We start from the raw sequence: 23540 nt of genomic DNA, 5'->3' as shown, positions 1-23540 counted from the left end.
TTATCTGTGCAAGTTACTGCCAGGACACTGGTCCTTCTTTCTCTACTTGCTTTTTATAAAAAACGTTTAAATATATTTCATAACGTGACATATGTTTTGGAGAAAGTGGGTTTAGTCATGGTTTCAAAAACCTCTAAACCCACAAAAATGAGACTGTTGATAAATAGGCCTCTACATTTTTTTTTTCAGGAACAAATACTAACATTTCAGGGATGGCTTACCAAGATAGTAATTGATTGACACAGTGTATTTGTTCATGGCAACAGAGGGGTAATTTAGGAATTTCTCAGGTGTATGTGGAGGAGCACTGAATTCAGAGACCACTTGCATCCAGGGAATACCGTCACTTAGTACCTCATTATTCTGATACTGATGGCAGGCAGGGTTAAGTAAAATATAACATGGTCCTTCCACTCGTTTTTTTAATTTGCCCCCTGCTCCACTGACAGTAAATGAGCCCTCAGATATTTGCTTATATCTTTTACAGGCTTAATATACACATTTAAACATAAGTGTCATGAAAACACAAGACGCCCACTGGAGCGTTGTGTCAGTGCAAATAAGTCTTACATTTAGTTAAAGTTACAAGGCAAGTGCGTAGGCGGAGGGTGATTGTTGTGCTTTGGGAAGTTACTTAATCCATTCCTTGCCAGGATGTTTTGATTTTACCTCTCTGCTTATGTCCTGTAAATACAGTGCATGTCATAGAAGAGTGATAGCTAACTCCCTAGAATTTAATGTGGCAGGTAGAGGAGTAAAAGCTGTTCTAGTTTTTATAACCCTCTGTTTGTACCCCAGTAATAAATAAACAAAATGCCAACGAATGTCTTTGCCTCTCACTAGTGGCAAGATGGGTGTGTGTAGTGCTTATTCCTACTGCATAATAGACTGCTGCTTTAAGAACAGTGACAACAATGGGGAAATTGGGAATCTAATAATCTACCATGCAAGGACCAGACATGAAGTAGCTTCATTTACTTTCCCTTAACTTCTATTATTGTCAGAAAACACCCACTTAATGGCTTTGCATTTCTAAGGATATTGGGAGTTGTAGTCCAACACCAGCTTGTGGCTGCAGAATGAACCCTGTAAGTAGTTGACATTCATGGTTTGGGTAGGATCTAGGACACTAAGCGGCACATTTACTAAAGAGTGAATTTTCTCTTCACCTTACTTCACCAGTCTTCATTCTGTAGCGAAGATCTTCCCACTACTATTGTATGGGGAAATATACTGGCAAATTTCTCAGAGAATTTTCCCCAGGAAAAAATTCACCACATTCTCTTAAAAAAGAGTTCTGACTTCATGTTCCCCTGACTTGATATGCATGATCTACTTTTTTTCTTACTGTTTCCCGGCTGGTGTGGAAATGGGCAATGGGGAATTAAAACAAATCCCAAGAGTAAATAAAAGGGGTACCTGGGTGCTGGACCTGAAGCACATAACCCAGGAACAGTTAATCATAGCAGTAGACACGTACTAAACTTTAGATTTTTATCCGTCAAAGTGCAGGTCCTTGTCCTGCCACTAGGGGATTGGCTTGGCTGCAAATTTCTTCCTCCAGCCTAGCCAATTCTGTTGAAGCAGTACTGGGACTTCTATCTTGAGGGGGAAAACAGAAAGTAAAGCTATTTTTTTTCTTTTAATTTTTTCCTTCTCTTGATTCTTTATTATCAGCCAGGTTTGAAAAGGCCTAGCCTTCCCTAGACTTAATAAAAATCCACCCATGGGCAAGTGCCAAGGAATGTTTAGGAATAAAAATGTACAAAAATTGAAATTCACTAGATACAGTATTAAATGTGTATATTGTTTTGTGGGAAATCGTCAAGAGTGAGACAATCTACATTCATCTGTTCAGATGTGTAATCTGTTGAGACTCCTTACTTATTCCAATCAGCAGACACGCCCACTAAACGGTTCTAATTTGTTTTCATCATTTTACTTCATAGATTCCAACCACTTTGTACCAAATCTGTCCCTGTTCTGTCTCCGCTGGTCACAATCTATCCCTAGTTGCTGTATATCCCCGGGGGGGAGGAGAACTATGACAGGTTTAAAAGGTTTTGTGGCACAAGATGTCTGCAGAAGGTGTGGCTGAATAAACTTAACAATGAGTTTTTTGAATGTAACGATGAGTTTTTAACAAACAACAGAGTTGATTTAGACATCTTCTCTGTACATGCTGGTTCTGCTTTTAACCATGCAGACAAATCCTCATGAGAAACCATAGAATTTCCTAAACAGGTACTTACCATGTATTAACATGTATGTAAAATATTCTACATAATAGGGCAAACAAATGAATGTATAAAAGTAGGAAAAAAGAAAACCTAGTGTGATGTCATAACTACATTAAAGCCTATAGTTTCAGTCCAATTAGAGGTGCAAATGTCAGCCAGAATCCAGATGCAACCAAAAGCTTTTACACCTCTTAGTTCTCTTGCACTTGCATCCAGGGTGAAAGTAAATACAGTTTCTTACTGCATTTCTAAGATGCACTGATAGGTCTGTATTTAAGAAGTAAGTGGAATATCCAGGTGAATTGAAATGGCCAGCTTTTAAGGGGATCTAAACCCAAAAAATTAATTCATTACTTCTCCAATATACAATAATTTTAGTTTAGAGATTAGTAGTTTTAAACTGCTAATGCCAGGCTTTTGGCTCAGCAGTCAATGATTCAGCAACTCCTTAGGTTAAATGACTATACAGGAACTGCACTGATGACCTTAAAGAGCAACCACTAAAAACAGAAAATTAATATGAATCAGAATAATGCTCAGAGGCCCACTCTGAGTAAGTTTAGATCAATTCATTTTCTGAGATCATGACTAAATGGAAGTTGTGTGCTTGTGGGGTTTCTGTGATCCTCAAGAAATTCACACTCCTCCCTCGTCTTGTAGAACAGACCAGAAATCAAACTTAGAATCAATTGCCCAATATAAACATAAAGAAAAGGTGAGTTTTCGAAATCTCTTCCTGGTACCCTTTGTGTGATTCATGTTATTGCATAACTTGGCTAGTTGTCCTTTGCAGGGTCTTCTGTACCCATGTTCAAATAATGTGGCTTGGCTGTACCATACTTTCTTTAAAACTACATTTCAAATTAAGCCTAGGAAATAATAGGTTTATCAACCTAACCAGATGGCAATAATCCAAATTAAAACTTACATATAAGCACAATTTACAGAAAGTGTTACTGAAAGCTGGCTTGTGTATTATCCTTGCATTTCATGTAAAATACTTGCATTGAGCGATGAGTTATAGTATATTATTCTATAAGATGGGCTATAATTATATGGGGAGTAAGGCACCCCTGTTGTAAAATATAAGGATATAAGTCAGCAAGGATTTCAGTCACTATATAATGGCATGTGGCAAATGGCCAAACACTTTTATACAGGTTGTAGAATTCCAAAGTACCTTTTACCCATTGTCTTTATTGAAGTTTACATAGCAAGATATACAAAATCAAAAAACAATAAATCAAAATGTACAAACAATTCTTATGGTCTGCTTTCTTGTCATTGGATAAAGCATATAAGGTGAGGGGTGGGAAAAGCAGGGGAGAAAAATATGGAAGCACAGTTCACAAGGATATAATTTACAGGATATCCATTCTTGTGCATAGTATAGTCCTACAACATCAAATATCTGGACACTCTTCCCCCTACATAAAGCAGGAAGTCAGCAAAGAGCCAGAGGGAAAAGTATGTTCTTAGGACAAGACATTAAATGCTTCTGCATTTGCAGGTTTGTTCAGCAGCCAACCTCATGGTGGAGTATTAGAAATTGTATCTATGTTGCTGACTTTATGAATAAAGAAGTTTGGTTTTTTTTTAGATTCATGGGGACGACTGGAAGATATCTAGAATCAACTCTACCTCCAAGCACAGGCCACTCAAACATACATGATCATCCTATCATTAATTATTAATTTTAATTGATGAAAAATTCTGTCTCTGCATTCATATCAGTGCCTGTCCCAGTGGAGTTTACCTTAAGTCCCTTTGCATAATCTAATGGTAGTTTCAACAGGAGACAGTTAGCATTCCTGTTTTAAGTGTGAAGGATAAAACCCAATTACAAACAAACCTCTTTTGCCGGCAGTGTCCCAGTTGAAATTCAGCCCAGCACTACAAGGCAGCTAAATGCAATACTTACCCATTGCACCACCATGCTTTCATTGTCTGGGGGCAGGGGTCTGTTATGTCTGTTATTTCATACATGCTGAAATATTTTTTTGATAAATTATCAACATGCTTTGAACTTGTTATTAATGGCAACCATATTTTCGATTCAATGAGAATCGAATAATAACTGACTACAATGAAAGGACCTTTAATGTCTCATCTACATAGTGCTGAGTATAGGGTTGGTACAAAAGTGAAGAAAATTGAATTTGTAAAATACTGCTTACCAATAATTGAATTCTCCTCTCAAGTCTCTCTGGGCTAAAGTTAAGTGAATCATTTTACAACCTAATAGCACATATCCTGTTTCTATGCTCTCTTGGTGTTCAGATTTTAATACTATATGCAGCATACACACATACATCCCTTCTTCTGACAAATAGTATGCAGAGGCCCCATATCAGGTAAAACTCCAATGAAAAGGGTCATGCAATAATTATTTTAAAAGGACACTGCAATGAATGCAAAAGATCATTGTTAAAGACCATTCCATTTTTTCTGTCAATTCTGCAGAAAAATTGGTCAGAAATCAGCCAAATTTAAAAATCCCTGCAAAGGTCTCTGTTATGATCCAATCATGGAATCCAGGCCCGGACTGGCAATCTATAGGGGCTGCTATAAGGTGCCATAGAAAGTCAGTATTTAGTGGGCTGGTGGTGGCTGTTTGGGCCTCTGTGTGGGCTGAATGGGCCTCTGTTTACCTAAAATGCCAGGGCCTATTTTAATTCTCAGTCCAGCATATAGGTGGCCAAATTGGGCAATTGAATAATTTTCATTTGTGTTGTTATTAGTCCTTTAGACTTGGGACTTTTTATTTCAAAGGAAAACCGGCGCTCACAGCACGAGGTCAGATCCACGGAAAACAGAGAAAAAGAAATAAAAAGAGAAAAGAGAGATTTCCGCCAATATGGTGTAGTATTTTCCAAATGTGTACACACACCTTTATGTGATTATCATATATATTAAATAAATAAGTAAATAAATAAAAATGTCCCTTGTATCCACTCCAACGTATTATCCCAGACTTTAGCTCATACGAATTTGTATAGAGGGGTACTCACGAACGTTTAAGAAATACTGTGCAGAAAATTCGCCGGCGTCTTTTCCCACTGCGTGTAAACCTCAGGCGCTTAACTTTGGCGTATTAGCCTTGACGCGTTTCGTCCTCCGACTTTTTCAAGCCTTTTGAAAAAGTCGGAGGACGAAATGCGTCAAGGCTAATACGCCACAGTTAAGCGCCTGAGGTTTACACGCGGTGGGAAAAGACGCAGGAGAATTTTCGCACTGAAAATCCAACAACTTGTAGACGGGGACGCTGAAGTGGTGACTGTGGGAGACAAAAATATTTTATGCGATTTTATTACTGGAACATTGTGAGTGCAATTTTTAACATTTGTTTATTAAAGATGTTTTACAAGTTTACACATAGTCAGTGAATTTCCATAGTGGGAGGAAGCTTTGGAGTCTCATGTAAAATCCGCTGTTGATGTCTACGCCTCTTTTCTGCACAATATTTCTTAAACGTTCGTGAGTACCCCTCTATACAAATTCGTATGAGCTAAAGTCTGGGATAATACGTTGGAGTGGATACAAGGGACATTTTTATTCATTTATTTACTTATTTATTTAATATATATGCTAATCACATAAAGGTGTGTGTACACATTTGGAAAATACTACACCATATTGGCGGAAATCTCTTTTTATTTCTTTTTCTCTGTTTTCCGTGGATCTGACCTCGTGCTGTGAGCGCCGGTTTTCCTTTGAAATTTGAATCCTTGCTTTAAGTCTGAGGGAGAACAGACAGACAACATACCGGCAGAGGAAGTGGACAACCAGCATCCTTGATATCCTTTTTGTTGGGACTTTTTATGCCCTCCCCTCCACCGAGGCACAATATTCATGAACACAGAACTATCAATGCACCCTCATTTTCTGTGAATCAGTCATACATTTAACTCAAAGTTAGGGGGAGTTAGGGGCGTGGTCCGGCGTGGATGAAAATTCACTTCTCTACAGGTTGAAGCAAAAGTACAGCTAAAAGAAATTGAATACAAATTGTGTGTAACATGTGGTCGCTGTATGCCTAAAATACACTATAGGCCGCAAACAGGTGGTAAGGACAGGGTTGGCTGCACCCATTTGCCCTGTGGTTTTCACCTTGTACTGCTCTACTTTATCCTGTGCTTGGTAGAGACCTCAGGCACAATGAGAGAAGAAGTGCTTGCTGAATGATCACAAAGGGGTGCACTCTTCCCCAGTTTTATTGTAAATTACCCCTTTTGTTAAAGGGCTTGTTTGCCTCTGAGTTAATTTTTAGTATGATGTAAATAATGATATAATGAGACAGTTTGCAATTGGATTTTTTTGTTATTTGTGAACATTTTGTGAACATTTCATTTTGCGTTTTTTTGTGGAGTTATTTAGCTTTCTCAGACCACTTAAAGGTATATCTGCCTGGTGATGATGCTTACTGCTTGACTACAATGCCTATGGGAGTCACATTCCTCAGCTGTATCACCCTTTGCCTGTCTCAGGACTGCTAACATTACTTGCATATACCTCCTCTAACTGTAAGTAAACCTAGGGATATTTGTCTTGTGCAAATAAACAGTCATTCTTTTGTTTCACCATAAGAACCTCCTGGCGTACATTATTCCTATTTTTATTGCACAGTAGCCTGACAGTTGTAGTTACACTACACCATTCCTGAAATCTTCCTCTTAGCGAAGGCCCTAGCTTGAAGTGTTTCAGTCACATGTAACCCATAATCCTATCACTAGCTTGACATTAACTACTTTTTGGTCTGACTAGCCAAATTAGCATTACAGGTCCAAATTACTCTGATAAAACAATGAGTAACAAAAAGTAACTATAACAATAGATTTGTAGCCATTTGTTTTTTGTATAGTTTCAGTGACCCCATTTGAAAGCTGTAAAGAGTCAGAAGAATGCATATAATTAGAAAACTATAAATTATGAAGACCGATTGAAAAGTTGGTTAGAATTGGCCATTCTACAGCATACTAAAAGTTAACTTAATGGGGCACCACCCCTTTAACTGTCACTTAATAATAATATGAGTCAGAGTTTGAAGTTAACTGACATATCATTTTAATATTATTATCCTTATTTACAGGGTCGGACGGGGAGCCCGGGGCCTACCGAGGCTCTGCTTCAGGGCCCCCCTGCTGCGCGTGTGCCGATGTGTCATCGCATGCACGCGCAGTTTGCCGTGACCGGCAGACAGGAAGAGGCGTGTGCACATGAGTGAAATTGCGCTTAAGCGCACTGTTTTTGCTGCAAGCGGCAAATGGGGGAAGATGTATGGAAGAGATGAATAGGCACAGGGTGCGGAACTGGCCCTTCAGAGAACAACGGGCCCATCTGGGTTTTTTCCTGGTGTCCCGCCGGCTCAGTCTGACCCTGCTTATTTATTATATAGCCCTTTTAAGATTCAATGAAAAAAATATTTGCTTTAATTTCAAATTTACAAATGAGACATTTCTGAAAGATTTTCTTGCATGATCCTGCTTTATACACTCATTTTTGCTTATAAAATATTGTGTCACATTTTAAGTTAATTTGATTAACACTGTGTGTGGGTAGGACACAGAAAGAAATTATTTTGCATTGTACATTAAATACACAGTCACATATGATTTTGTCAGTTTCTATAAATAAGTTTGTTTTTAGCCCTATTTAACTGTGTTAGTCACTGGCCTTCCTTAAAATAAAATGAGAGGAGTTGTTGCTCCTAGCCGTTGTAAACAAACCCAGTAAGATTGTAAAAGGAGGGAAAAAGTGACAGGAGAAGCAGCCAAGAATTCAGCTGTCAGAAGTGGGGGAGGGTGTGATGATCCTCATGGCTATTCGGAAAGAGACAGATTGAAAAAGCAAAACAGAGTTAGAGGAGCTCCAAAGCAAAGAGGATCCTGAAGGAGAGACTGTAGCAGGTGTGAGGCCTAAGGAAGCTGATTCTGTAGGTACGGCTACATAATTTCATGACTTTTGGAGATAATTAATAGTAGTGACTGCCCTAAACCCCTCACGTAGTAGGGCATGTGAGTGATAGCAGATATAATCGGGCACACTGATAGCAGTACAACAAGAATAGGTATATAACATATCATATCAATGTTGATATAGGAGATGAAAGCACCCTTAAAGGAGAACTAAAGGTTAAACTCAAGTATATTTCTATCATAAGTCTGCTGGACTCACAACCTACATAGCATAGCGAATGCTTTCTCCTGGTGTCTAGAAGAAGGAACACCGCTCTGCAGAGAATGTAGCGTTGGACTCGGGTGACGTCACTCATTTTCAAGACAGCTTCCTCCCTGCTGCCCGAGGCAACCTTGAGACACGTTGGGCTCAATTCTTGTTTAATGTGCATGTCTCAGAGGCGCAGCCTTTCTCCTTTTTTCGCTCATACGCATTACTGATGTAGAGGCGAATCCTTTAGTAAGATGGCCGCCGCATTGTACATAAGCAGCGCAGAACATCAACCATTATTTTCTGCTTTTGTATTTGCAATGGTGAGCAGAAAATATAGCGATCAAGGTCATCAATGTGAGTACTTTAGAAGGAGGTAGAGCATGAATTTTGCCATTCCTTGTCCTTTAATGCATATGAAATCTATAATTGATCTGTACAATGCATCATATTTGTATATAAATAATACATTATATAAATAATAGGCCTTGCAAAGTGTTTCCCAACATTATTAAAAATGGTCCTTGCAATGTAATACTGTATATTAGAGTGTAATATAAATACCAATTTTCAGGTAATAAAATGTATGGTTACCAGTTCACCAACCTGATATTTTTGCCACAACATTGCAGCCCTATGCAAGGACCACCCATTGCAAATATTCAGGTTTAATTTTTGTAAGAGAAAGTTCATCATTACACAGTGAATGTTTTCATTTGGAAATCCTCTAAGTTCTAGACCTCTAGATACAAGGAAAAGCTGATAAGCCAAAAATCCCTCTGAGAAATTGGAGAGGGAACTCACTTTTTCCCCAGCATGGAAACTGCTGTTTGCGTTCAGGCGGGGATAACCATGAGCAGTTCTCCCAGGAGAGGAGACTATAGCTCTTTTATGGAACTATGTATATCTCTCCCTCGGTTTTTTTTGTTTTTTAAAACAGACATCACATGATTTTTGACTTGCTGCATTACTTTTTCAACCAGATTGAACCTAACAATAATTTTAATATTCATTTTATATATATTTTAGCTGTATATGTATCATTTTTAGATACACAAATACATTAACAGAAATGATGCCTTTCTAGAGATGAGATTTTCTTGAAGTGGTAACATGGTCTGTCTCTCAAATCTGTAGATCCTGTAAAATCATTCCTGGAACCACAATGGAGACTGTGAACATAATCCACAGATCAGAGGAAAAGAGACTGCATTGAGAATGAGAATATAAAATAAAAGGGGTGAACAAATTGCAGATTTTTCCATTGAAGTCATGAAAAGCGTGTTTTAGACTTTAATCACAGAGCTCAAGCATGGCCATAGCTAGAGGGTGGGTCTCAAACATATAATGCTTTTGTCATCCTTTACAGCAAATATGTCAGTGAAGATTGTATGTAATTAGAACCTGCAATGACTACTAATTACAAAACAATAAAAGATATTTTAAACAGACAATCTACACTTTTTGCTTTCACTTTTCATGCATGTTAGGGGAATGATAAGAAGATAAATATCACTGAAGAAGTCCATATTCGAGTTTTATAATAATCAATGCAGATCTTCTCTCATTAAAACCATGTTGGTTACTATGTATAATGAACTATCACCATGGTAGACAAAACCACGTACCCATTTTAGTAACAGAAAATTTCCCAGAATTAAACAGGAGTACATAAATGGAAATACTGATGGGATTTTAAAACGTTCTGATAGATAACTGCCCAATTTCCATAAGATATCAATCTGACAGGTCTTCAGGAGGACTCTATGCATGAGCCAATAAGCTGTTGCTGGCTCGGTCTGGAGGGGTCTAGCAATAATGTAAATCACTGGTGGTATCTTCACTGTCCTTGAAAAAGAATTCTGATATCAGCCCTAAACATCAAAGATCATGAAGACCAACATATTAAAGGGCATCATAGTCATTCAAATTTACATACTGTCACCATGCATTTGTTTAAAAGGTTAGTTTTAAAGAAATTTCCTTTTCAGAAGTGCGGGTAGATACTTTTAATAGCAAAAAGGCATATTATCTGTTTACCATGTTTTTTGTTTTACCATTGTTTTGTGATGGAGATAATAGGGATCAAATGTCATTCCTGTCTCTCTGCAACTTGAATTCTATACCATACAAATTTTTTTTCTACTACCCTAGTAGTAGTTACATTTCAGTCTCTTGCTTATATTTTTTGTCTTTCTCCTACCAGTTTAACGATTCTCAAACTGAACACCAGTTAGAGTGAATGGACTCACAAAAATAGTCTCTCCCAAAATGGGTCGGGTCTTCAACCAAAAAAGTCTAAAAACAACAGAACTAGTCTACCCCTAGTTTAAATGTATTATGTTACATTTATATTTTTCATTCACCCAAGTCATTGTGGGAAAGAACATGCAATGTTATCATGCTGACATGGTACACAATCCACCAATTTTTTTTATTTGTGATACTACTCCTTAAATGTGCAGAAAAGACAATCTGAGTTGTCTGCTCGAGATAAATTTAAAGACATTTATCTAAGTAGGAATTATATTTGTCCCCAGAATTACACCTGGCTAGCCTGACAGCCTGCTCAGAAATAGGATGAAAGAAAAATACATATATTAATAATATTTCAGGTTTACCCAATATGGATGAGGACGCAGAGGGCAGTAGAAGAGAAGGCAGGGGACAAAACTTGCAGACTGTGTAGAAAAGTGCCTGGGAGCTGGCATAGTGCCATGGTGCTCCAGGCAACGGCATTAAACAGGAGGAAACAGACTGGGGATTCCGTCATTTCAACGGAGAGAGAAGGAAAGGCATTGAGAGCAGACAGGAAAGCAAGTCAAACTGCAAAAAAGCAAATCCTTTCTCCCTGACATTGCCTCATCAAATGAAAACAAATAAGGCTAGGTGCACTAATGACATGGAATAGTCACATTACTAAACACATTCTTTACAACCCATGGAGGCTGACAGGGGCTGAGTTATGCTGTCTGGGCACTGTGTCACTGCTGTTCAAACACAGGATATAAGAGAGGGGTCTGACAGGCCAGAGGTCCTTGTATTCCAATGACTGATTAGTTCCCCCTTGCTATCTACTCATTACCTACACCAATTTATCCTTAATAAACAGCATAAACAACACCATCAAAGAACAGTTATGTTTTGCATTGCTCCTAAATAAATACTGGTCTGGAGAGATATAGTATAATCATATACTATTCCGTTATTGACATCAAACAAAAACATTCAGACTCCAGTCCAGGTCACTTAGCCTAACAATAGAGCACTCATGATAGCATATAATAAAGTCAACACCTTGATGCACCCAATTTTAGTTTCCGAAACCCCACAGTACCACAACAGGCTCAGTTAGAGTAACTGATTTTAATAAACAAAGAAAAATAAATTACAACTTTTCGATCACATCATTGTGATCTTCATTGTCGTGTTTTTTTCCCTGAGGAGGATCACGATCTGTCCCCCAACCCTGATCCTATGTCAGTATGATTAGTTCACCTGCAGCAAGCTAGCCCTTCAGGTAGAAGATACAGCATTATGCACTTAATAATATCATGAGAAAGATAACATATATAGGAACAGTGGAACATTACTGAGTGATAATTAAGTATCAGCTTAAAAGCAGAATCAGGAACTGCCTACATCCCCAAAAGTACAAGATATTTTGCTTTTATTGGGTTCATTTTGAAACTGCATGCTGCTGTTGTGCAATGGATTTATGTATTTTTTTAGACACTAGACCTCTAAACCGCCCTAAAGCGCACATTCTTTTTCTCCGAAATATGCACCTACAGCCTGCCAAGGGCGACACCAAAGTGGAAACAAATGATTGAATAAGCATTTCACTTTACAGAATTTTTTTAACCTTTGGCATCATCTTTTCTCTTGCCTAATTGGGGGACACAGGCACCGTGGGGATGAAGATCCTGCAGCTGGAGATGGACACTATGTTGCAAAATAAGACTCCTCCTCCTGCTCTGGGCTTCATCCCCTGCCTCCTCCTACAAACCTCAGTTTCTTTTAGTGTCCTCAGAAGGAGACGACACGCTTTTTCACTTCTTGTGGCTGGAGCACTGATCAGGGCCTCAGGCCTAAGGTCACGCCACACACACAGAGGCCACTGATTCACTCAAGCGCCTCTCCAGCTGCACACTATATGCCCTTTAGCCTTCCCGCTCTTCGGAGGTCTGCAGGCTGGCTCCTCACCCCCCTACGCTGCTTTCCCGCTCTACGGAGGTCTGCATCAGCGGTATGCATCCACCCGGGTGTATAACAGTATAATAGCTCACATATATATATATATATATTTCACAACTGTGTATATATATATATATATTTATATGTGTGTCTCTTATTCCTAGGGGAAGTAATCCACAGGGCACAACTCAGCTGGCAGCCTTCTATTGGTGAGTACCTTATTTTATTTTACTCCCTTGCACCCTCTCTGCTGTCTGCGCCCCTTTTTTGTAACGCTCTTTATCTGGCTCTACTGCCGATTTTCGGTGGAACGCATGCGTTTCACCATCCCCTCCCGCCCTTCTCTCTATTTCCTCTCTGAGTCCGGGATGTGCGCCCTTTTGCTGGTGGAACGCATTTGCGTTCCATCACATCATTCCCCTCACTTCCGCTTCCGCCCAGCTCCCTTCCCGCCAGGCGCGCCCTGCCACACGCCGACGCTGCTGTCTCCTACGGATCCTCTCTGCACAGGTACTGTTTTAATTCTCACGGCGATCCATAGCCACTGGCTCACTCTATTCCCTGTCGCACTCTCTCTCTTCTCCTCACAGCCTACTTGCGCGCTTCCCTCCTGCGCTTCTGCTTCTGCCATTCTATGCTGGGCTCTGACTATATACCCACATACATATGCATGGTAATACTTATATATATACATATATATATATATACTTCTATAACACTTCTATGCCTCTGAACAGGCTATGTGGATGCTTGGGTGATTTTTGCATTCTGTTGCTACATGCTGGCTAATACTTCCAGAGTAGATGGACCCACTGGGCCCCCATTCATACTTCTGATATTTTTCTCCACAGACCACACTTGCCTGGAGAATTCCCACAGCCATACCTCTGTCTAACGGAGGCCGATTCCCCTGCCTCATATTTATATAAAAATTATATAAAAAAAAAAAGGGTTTTTTTCAGGATTTTAATCGGGATTTTTTCCTATACTCCTAACTGTTTCCCACGAAGGAGCAATATGGCTAACAAGGCAGAAGAGCCCAGGACCACTAAGTCCTCAGCTCAACCTCACCCGCAGGTCTCTTTTTTAGCCTGCTCAAATTGTAAAACTAAATTTTCTTCAGCCTCGGCTGACTCATTGTGTGGGGCCTGCAGAAAATCCGATCTACCACCTCTACCTCAGGCTAGTACTTCGGACCCTGATATACTTAGGGCTCTCTCCCTCTCACTCGCAGGCATCCAACATCTGGCCCGCATTCCCAAGACCTTAGACAGGGTTCGTGAGCATTTATCCCAACCTTCCCATTCTCAACAACGACTAGGGAAGTCTAAGCGCCATGTCCCTTCTCCTCCGGACTCCCCGGGGGAGATTCTTTCTCCATCCGACGAAGAGGGTCAAGTCCTATCTGCCGAGGACTCAGATCAGGACCACCCTGATCCCGACATAGACACTCCCAGAACGCAAGGGGAAGTGGAAGGCCTTATTCAAGCAGTTCTCAACACGCTTAACATTGAGGAAGCTTCTCCCCCGCCTGAACCGGCAAAGAACATCTTTAAGCGACACAAGAAGAGCTCATGCCTGTTCCCTGCATACGATCAGCTCGACGAAATTATCAAGTCGCAATGGAAAAACCCTGATCACAGAGTGCAACTTTCCAAAATATTCACCCAAACCTACCCTTTTCCTAAGGAATGCATTGATCTCTGGTCTTCACCTCCAGCGGTTGATCCCCCCGTCTCCAGATTGTCAAGGAATACCACCATTCCTGTCGCCAACGCAGCAGCTTTCAAAGACCCTATAGACAAGCGCCTAGAGGGTTTCTGCAAATCCTCATTCACAGCTTCCGGCTCGGCCTTCCGACCCATCTTTGCTATCGCTTGGGTGGCTAAGGCCATGGAGATCTGGGTGGAACAGGCGGCACAACTCATAGGATCCGAAGATCCAACTACTGACAACATCCTTTCCCAAATTGCTGACGCTACGACCTACATCGGAGACGCAGCACTTGACGCAGCACGGATGGTGGCCCAAGCTTCAGCCCACTCCGTAGCCGGAGATATTTGTGGCTAAAGTCGTGGTCCGCTGACCTAACGTCCAAACGCTCTCTAGTCAGCATTCCCTTTCAAGGCAAGCTCCTCTTCGGAGCCGAACTGGATAAGATCATTTCTCAGGCGACCGGAGGAAAGAGTACTCTACTCCCTCAAACCAGACCCAAGAGACCCCCCTTCAAGAGGAGGCCCTTTTTTCGACGCTTCCGACAAGGACAAAGGTCAAAAACGCAAGTCGATAAGTCCACTTCCAACTTTTGCTCACGCTTCCAGGGCAAACAAAGACAGCCCTGGTCTTCCTCCAAAACTACCTCCAAGCCCTCTCAAGATAAACCCCACAACGCATGAAGGTGTGCCCCCTCCCGAAGGGATACCCTTAGGAGGCCGACTCAAATCCTTTCGAGAGGTTTGGCACAGCAAGATTCGGGATCAGTGGGTCCTTCGAGTGGTTTCACATGGACTATTGATAGACTTCTCTCACACCCCTCCCCACAGATTCTTCATTTCCAGACTGCCGGCCAAGGCCTCCGACAGAACCAAATTCCTGTCCGTCATACACGACCTGGCAGCGGAGGGCACCATTCAACCCGTCCCACCGCACTCCATGGGAAGAGGCTACTATTCCCACCTCTTCATGGTTCCCAAAAAAGACGGATCACTCAGACCTGTCCTAGATCTGAAGGATCTCAACCCGTTCGTCAAACGGTGCCACTTCAAAATGGAATCAATACCATCAGTTCTTGCCTCTATGGAAGAAAACGAGTTCATGACTGTCATAGACATCAAGGACGCATACCTTCACATACCTATTCACCCAGCTCATCACAGCTTCCTCTGATTCTTCGTGAACGGAAATCATTGGCAGTTCGTGGCTCTGCCATTCGGCCTATCGTCAGCTCCACGCACCTTCACAAAGGTCATGGCGGCAGCATTGGAGGAACTCCGACTAAAGGGCATCACCGTTATCCCCTATTTGGACGACCTACTCGTCAAGGGGCAGTCAGCAGCCTTGGCTCATCAGCACACTTCTCAAGTTCTCCAGACCCTGACATCACTGGGCTGGACGATCAACTTCAACAAATCGAACCTTCACCCGACTCAATCCATACAGTACCTCGGCCTGATACTGGACTTCAGGCAAGGGAGAGCATTTCTACCGCAGGACAAGGCCCGGACCCTCCAAACCCGGATCCGATCTCTCATGGGTCCCAACAGGGTTCCCCTCCGGTCAGCCATGCAGACTTTGGGCATGATGGTTGCATCCTTCCCGGCCATCCCGTATGCACAATCCCACACCAGACTCCTTCAACACACCATCCTTCTGCACCAACGCAGGGATCGAGTCAACCTAGATCGCAAGATATCCATTCCAAGTCGGGTTCTCCTCTCCCTACATTGGTGGCTCCAACCACGTCGGACGACGGGGGGAAAACCCTTCCCCCCACATCACTGGAAGATTCTCACCACAGATGCCAGTCTCAGAGGGTGGGGAGGAGTCACAGGCCAAACCACAGTACAGGGTCTCTGGTCTACAGAGGAACAGAGGCTACCTATCAACCTCCTAGAGCTCAGGGCGATACGCTATTCCCTGGAACACACGGCGATGATACTCCGGGGTCACCCTGTGCGAATCCAGTCAGACAACGTGACGGCTGTAGCTTACATAAATCATCAAGGCGGCACCAGAAGCCTTGCGGCCCTCAGGGAAGCCCAAGCAATACTAGCGTGGGCAGAGAGCAACGTTCCCGCCTTCTCCGTGGTTCACATACCCGGTGTGGACAATTGGCTAGCGGACTACCTGAGCAGGGAAACCATCGATCACGGGGAATGGTGCCTTCACCGCGACGTGTTCCAACTCATCGTGGCAAGGTGGGGCCTGCCCGACATAGACCTCATGGCATCCAGGACCAACAGGCAAGTCCCGGCCTTTGTCTCCAGGAGCCTCGACCCCCTGGCTCACGCGGTGGATGCCTTAGTGATTCCGTGGCGCTTCTCCAAGGCTTACATCTTCCCGCCGCTGGCTCTTCTACCGAAGGTGATCAAAAAGGTGAAAAGAGAAGGAACTCAGACCATCCTGGTGGCTCCCTTCTGGCCACGCAGGGCCTGGTTTGCCGATCTCGTCGCCATGGCAGCCGACGACCCCTTCCATCTTCCTCAACGGGCAGACCTCCTCACTCAGGGTCCAGTTGTCCACCCGAATTCTCATCTCTGGGCTTTAACGGCGTGGCTCTTGAGGCCTTGATTCTACGAGATTCGGGGGCACCTCCGGATGCGATCCCCACCATGCTGAGAGCTCGCAAACCTGTCTCCGCAAAGATCTACCACCGTGTCTGGAGGACCTTCATATCATGGTGCGAGCACAGAACCCTTAACCCTCAGGAGGCACGTGTCAAGGAGGTCCTCTCCTTTTTGCAGGATGGACTTTCGAAGGGGTTGGCCCTCAGCTCACTCAAGGTGCAGGTTTCGGCCCTGTCTATTCTCCTTCAGTGCAAATTAGCCCTTAATCCAAAAATCCAGACTTTTCTACAAGGTGCTACTCGTATCATCCCACCGTATCGTTGCCCTGTGCCCCCGTGGGACCTCAACTTGGTGCTCTCGGCATTGCAGGAGGAACCCTTTGAACCTCTTGACCAGCTTCCTCTGTCCACCCTTACGGAGAAAGTGTTGTTCATTTTGGCGATCACATCAGCTAGGAGAGTTTCTGAACTTGCGGCGCTGTCTTGCAAATCGCCATTCACAGTTGTTCACATGGACAAGGTTGTCCTTCGACCCACTCCGGACTTTTTACCTAAGGTGGTCTCTGAATTCCACTTGAACCAGGACATTGTGGTGCCTTCCTTGTGTCCGAATCCCAAAGGACCGATCGAGCACAAGCTCCACACTCTGGATGTTGTTCGAGCTGTTTCCTTCTATCTGAAAGCCACGGAGACAGTTCGCCGGACAGACGCACTGTTCATTCTCCCCGACGGCCCCAAACGGGGCACCAAGGCCGCCAAGACAACCTTAGCCAAATGGATCAGATCCATTATTTCCAGAGCATACATGGCCGGGGGAAGAATCCTCCGCTACCGGTTAAGGCTCACTCTACTCGCTCTCTTAGCACTTCGTGGGCTTTCTGTCACCAAGCTTCGGCGGAGCAGATCTGTAAAGCGGCCACATGGGCATCCCTCCATACTTTCACTCGCTTCTACAGGCTCCACACGCATGCTTCAGCCGACGCTGCCTTTGGGAGGAAAGTGCTCAGCGCTGTGGTTAGCTAGGCTGCTACTATACAGTGTCCCACCCTTTTGGGAGCTTTGGGACGTCCCCACGGTGCCTGTGTCCCCCAATTAGGCAAGAGAAAGAGAGATTTTTGTACTTACCGTTAAATCTTTTTCTCTTGTCCTATATTGGGGGACACAGGCCTTCCCTCCCTATTTTGACACTGTTTTTTCACAATTCTGTGACGTTTTTTCTATTGTGTTCATAGTTCTCAATTTTCGGGTATTCAGTTCAGAGGGTGTTCTTTTTCAATTTCTCTTCTGTTTTGGGCTGTTTTGCTCCTTCTTCGGTTGAAACTGAGGTTTGTAGGAGGAGGCAGGGGATGAAGCCCAGAGCAGGAGGAGGAGTCTTATTTTGCAACATAGTGTCCATCTCCAGCTGCAGGATCTTCATCCCCACGGTGCCTGTGTCCCCCAATATAGGACAAGAGAAAAATATTTAACGGTAAGTACAAAAATCTCTCTTTTAAATTATGTTTTCAGCATAGTTACATATGGAAATGGTATGTTGATACATAATTGCTTGTTTGGCGCATTGCTGATTTTTCCACTCAAAGCAGTCATCTTTAGCCTTGAGTTGAGCTATCTGTTATTTAGGTACCATCACTACTATGTGGAGTCAGTGTGAATGTGGAGTCAAGTGAATTAGTGCATCCAACAGTATAGGACACAAGGGGAAACTTGCAGGTGCCTGTTTAGACATATATCATAGTCAGTTTTATTATTAGTAGTAGTAGTATAGGAATAATTATTATAAGGAATCCAATGGTGAGAGGGAGGGACAAGAGCACACAAGGGGGACACATTTGTAAGATTATGTGTTCTTTGGGAGGCTTGCCACCTAGCAACACTTGCTGGGATGGCAGGCCTCCTGAGGAAATCCCTAAGTAGTGCCTGGAAACTAAAGAAATTCCCCGGCACTGCACACAGATGAAGAAGGAGTCGTCTGGTGCAGTTACTGCAGAATATTTTCTACTCAGATTTTTTTTTCAGCAGGGAACATGCAGTAGTAGTTCATTAGTGGTTACTGACTCTCTGACCACTTTTTTTCAGACCTCCTCCATATTCCAGAGCAGGGGTCCCCAACCTTTTTCACCCATGAGCAACATCCAGATGTAAAAAGAGTTGGGGAGCAACGCAAGCATGAAAAATGTTCCTGGGTGGTGCCAAATAAGGGATGTGATTGGCTTTTGGTAGCCCCTATGTGGACTGGCAGCCTACAGGAGTTTCTGTTTGGCAGTACACCTGGTTTTTATGCAACTAAATCCAAGCAAAGAATTGAAAAATAAGCACCTGCTTGCAGGCCACTGGGAACAACATCCAAAGGGTTGGGGAGCAACATGTTGCTCACGAGCTACTGGTTGGGGATCACTGTTCCAGAGAAAGGGGTCTCTGTCACTTAGAAGGATGTTTTCTTGCTCAGCCACAGAAGAAATAAAGCAAAATTCCTCACATCTCCATGTCATGCTATTCCTCGGAGTAAATTCTTCACCTAGACAAGATAGACCTCACAAATATAAACTACCTTATAAAAGGCATTTATCCCTTTTGTGGTCTGCCGTCAACTAAATTACCTAGGACCAATCCTAGCAAAAAAGGCTTGTAAGAGAGACTGTTGCTGAGCTTTACCAGCTACATCTGAGGTTGCTGATTTTTTGTTTAACGGAAGCCAAAATCCAAAGGCAGAGAGTTACAACAAACCACGTTTGGTCCAGCACAATCTTCCAGTTAGATCTCCAGAGTCCAGAAAACTGGTCCTTTAGAGGTTTCAACCATAAAGAATGTACTCCTCAATTGAGTCACTCAGTTCTCTTGCACCAGCACCATGCAGTATAGATGAGTATAGATTATGTTTTCTAAGTGTAAGTTTCTAAGGCTAATAAAAATATAGTTCACATACAAAGTCGACCCTAAGTCGACTTGAGTATAGATGATGTTTTCTAAGTGTAAGTTTCTAAGGCTGACAAAAATATAGTTCACATCCAAAGTTGACCCTAAGTTATACGCCAAAGTAAGCTGGCATTGAGGTTTTCATATGCTCTCTGCAACACAATGTCCTCTTAGACAAACTTTTGGCATTACAAAGGAGTCAAAAGAACATGTTGTCTTTTCAGGGAAATTACAGAAACAATTTATTAACTTGCAAGCAATAAGAAAATAAGTAAGCATAATTTAAAGAAAAAATACAATCAACACATTGTGACTCTTTAAACCTTGAATGCATCACACCATAATTTATATAATCATGCCAAAGACTGGTTAGTTATGCACTTGGGGTGGCACATGGGATCAAATAGACAAGCTTTACTTTTGGTCCAGCCAGGGTTATCTGGTGATGACTCATTAAAATGAGTTTTACAAAATTGTGTTCTAAATGTTTTTCACTAATGATAGGTAAAGTTTAAGGTGTGTGCAGTATTAAATGTATCCTAATGAAACTATTTAACAACAATGTCTAATCCTGCATCACTTAAATGCACAACAGATAAGCAAGTAGCTCATAAACGTTAAGTGCTGAGGAGACTTATACAGAGTCTTATAGAGCAGGTGAGGCATCACAGAATATTCAGTCTAAAAGCAAGAGATTAGAAATTAGAGTACATCATTAGTAGAGTAGTCTGGGTGCCATGACTACTAAACAAAGACATTTATAAAAAAAAAAATGACACAATACCTATAAAAAGATCTAAATAAAAACAACCAGTAAAAGGGGTACCCTCTTCTTAATTCCAGTATACCGAACACATACAGAATAAAGCATTTACCTACCACACAAAAAAAACACTCATAGGTATCCTTTTTGAAGAAACTGGAGTAAATACTCACTGCCAGATATGCACCGTATATACACTTTGAATGAAAGATTTTTTCTTACTGCTATTTACATCATTGAGTGGATGCACATTAGAATAAAATAGGAGTACAGTTGTTTATCTGCACTTTTGCTCCTAGATGCTGTTGAAGATTCTGAGAGTTGGTTTTCTCTGCTGGGCACCATGGGTCATTTTAATATTTTCTAAAAGGCTAAAGCTAATGGTACAGGGCATTTTAGACCAGTAGAGTACTCATAGGGAAACACAGTGATAATAACATCTGTGTTCTCTGGCAATTACTTCTCATTCATCTCAATGGAAAACATGTCTGTGTCAGACCCTTCACTACATACTGCAGGAAGGGAATACTTGGCAATGTTCCCTTACACACTGACACACATTACAGATCTGTAAACAACATTTTCTGTGAGTTCCAGACTTTGTTGTGTGCACTGGCACAACATCGTGTGTGTGTTAAGACACCAGCAAACAGCTTAGTGCGAACATTGGCCCACGTCTGTGTAGACTTTCTGAGGGTTACAAGAGATGGTCTTGATGGACAAGGCATACTTTATAAGAGCTAAAGTTATTTTAAACATGACAGACCACAATGTATATGTGTATGATACTTTGCAAATAAGCAAAGAGTTAAGAGAAGATCATTTTCTTCTTGCTGATCAGTTGGACATGAGATTTTATATTTTTAATACACTGAAAAAAAAATCTGTTTACTGTTTCGAGGCAAATGACTGCACTCAACTAGAAATAACTTCCACTTGATCAAAATACTCACTTTACAAACAACTAATTATTTTGTTTTAAAGGGGAACTATCATGAAAATTAGAATTTAAAATGAGCGTCATCTTATTCAAGGGGTTGTTCACCTTCCAACACTTTTTTTCATTTTATTTGGTTTCAGATTGTTCACCAGATTTCCAATTTCTTTCCACTTTGTATTTTTTACCATTTTTTCTAATACTGAAGTATAAAGCTTAATTTTACCATTCTTCTGTCTTTCTAAAGCAGGAGGGGGGGGTCCGCAACTCTGTAAACTGTACTAAATTGATACATTTAATTGATCATTTTTATCTTTGGCCCTGCTGGGCAGAATCCCTGAGTTTCATTAAAGGCACTTTTAATAGATACAATAGTTGCTAATATACCAAATATACTGCTGAAAAAATGTATCACTGAAATGTAGCAAATTGTAACAGTTCAGAATCTGCACTTGGATTACTGAGCTGCCAGAATGAAACAACAGAGAAATAGTCTATTCAATTCTTGAAAACCGCTAAAAAATAAAAGATGGAGAGTAATTGAAAGAAGTCTTTACATCTGGTGAACAATTTAAAAACAAATGAACTACAAAAAGTGGTTGTAAGGTGATCAACCCCTTTAAAATAAGAAATGTATTTTTTAAAAATATTACCACATACTTTTTCTGAAGCAATCAAGTTATTTTTCAGTATCTTACTTTCAGGAATCTGCCTCCTTTCATTCAGGAGTCAGATTTTGAATGAGAGTGACGTGTTTTTACAAAGACAACTAGTAATGAGCGAATCTGGTACCTTTTGCTACACTGAAAAATAGCAAACCCACAGAAAAAAACTAAGATTTTAAGTGACCCACAATTCAAGTATCAAAAATAGTGAATCCTACCAGTTAGTGGCCCTCATTCACAAACCAATCAAAAAGTCACAAACAGAGCACGTCAGCTGCAAGCCTAAATCATCCACGTCATTTCAGTTATTAAATGGAGTCAGTGACCCTGGCAATCAAATAACTGCTGCTCTTTGAGGGTACAATTTTATTGTTATAGTTACTTTTTATTATTTATTGCTATTCATAATCCATTTCAAACCACTGCTTTGCTGTTAATATGAATAAGACTAGAAACCAGATAACAGATAAAATAAAAAACGAACGAGCTGCTGAACAAAAAGTTTAGTGAAAAACCACAAAAAAATGAAGACCAATTGCAGATTGTCTTAGAATATCCCTAACTATGCCATACTAAAAGTTAATTCAAAGCTGAGCTACCCCTTTAAAATGCCAATTTTCAGCATGTTCTCTTTATTTTTGTAATCAGAAGTGTACTTACATACAATAGGATTTGTCAGCCATCTTTATAGGTCCCTGGTAAGACTCCACCTTGAGTATTCAGTGCAGTTTTGGGCTCCAGTCCAGTTTTTCTCACAAGGACTTCAGAAAAACAAAGCACTACATACAGTATGTTTTACCACTAGTGACTGACATTATCGCCGGTGGGGGATCTTTTAGAGGAGGCCTTCAGAAGTAATTTATTGTAAGTGACTAATCTCCTTGTGTGCCATTGCCCTAAGAAGGATATGAATGATCTGGAGCGAGTACAGAAACTTCTTGACTGGTAAAAGTAAATTATGAGGGTAGACTGTCAAGGTTGGGGTTGTTTTCTCTGCAGAAAAGGTGTTTGCAAGGGAGCATAATGACTCTTTACAAGTAGATTACATTAAAGGACCTTTCTAATAGATATATTTCCTTTAGAAAAAAATCAATGCACCAGATGCCACCACTGTGTAGACTTAAATGAAAACTAAAGCGTAACTAAAGAAGTAGCAAGACATGTTGTCAGGGGTGCTTCGCCAATGAGGCAAGTTGAGGCTGTTGCCTCAGGCAGCAGCGCCACACTAGGTACCAGGGGCAGCCAAAATGCTGCTCCTGGTACTTTAAGAGCGAATTTCCAGGGGAGGGGGGGCAGCAGCAACTGCTGCTGCCTCAGGCGGCGGAGGGGCCAGGATCGCCCCTGCATGTTGTGCATTACGTTTTGGGCTTCTGCA

The sequence above is a fragment of the Xenopus laevis genome, chromosome 6S, assembly GCF_017654675.1.
Source record: "Xenopus laevis strain J_2021 chromosome 6S, Xenopus_laevis_v10.1, whole genome shotgun sequence".
Lineage (NCBI taxonomy): Eukaryota > Metazoa > Chordata > Amphibia > Anura > Pipidae > Xenopus > Xenopus laevis.
This window is presented reverse-complemented; position numbering follows the sequence as displayed.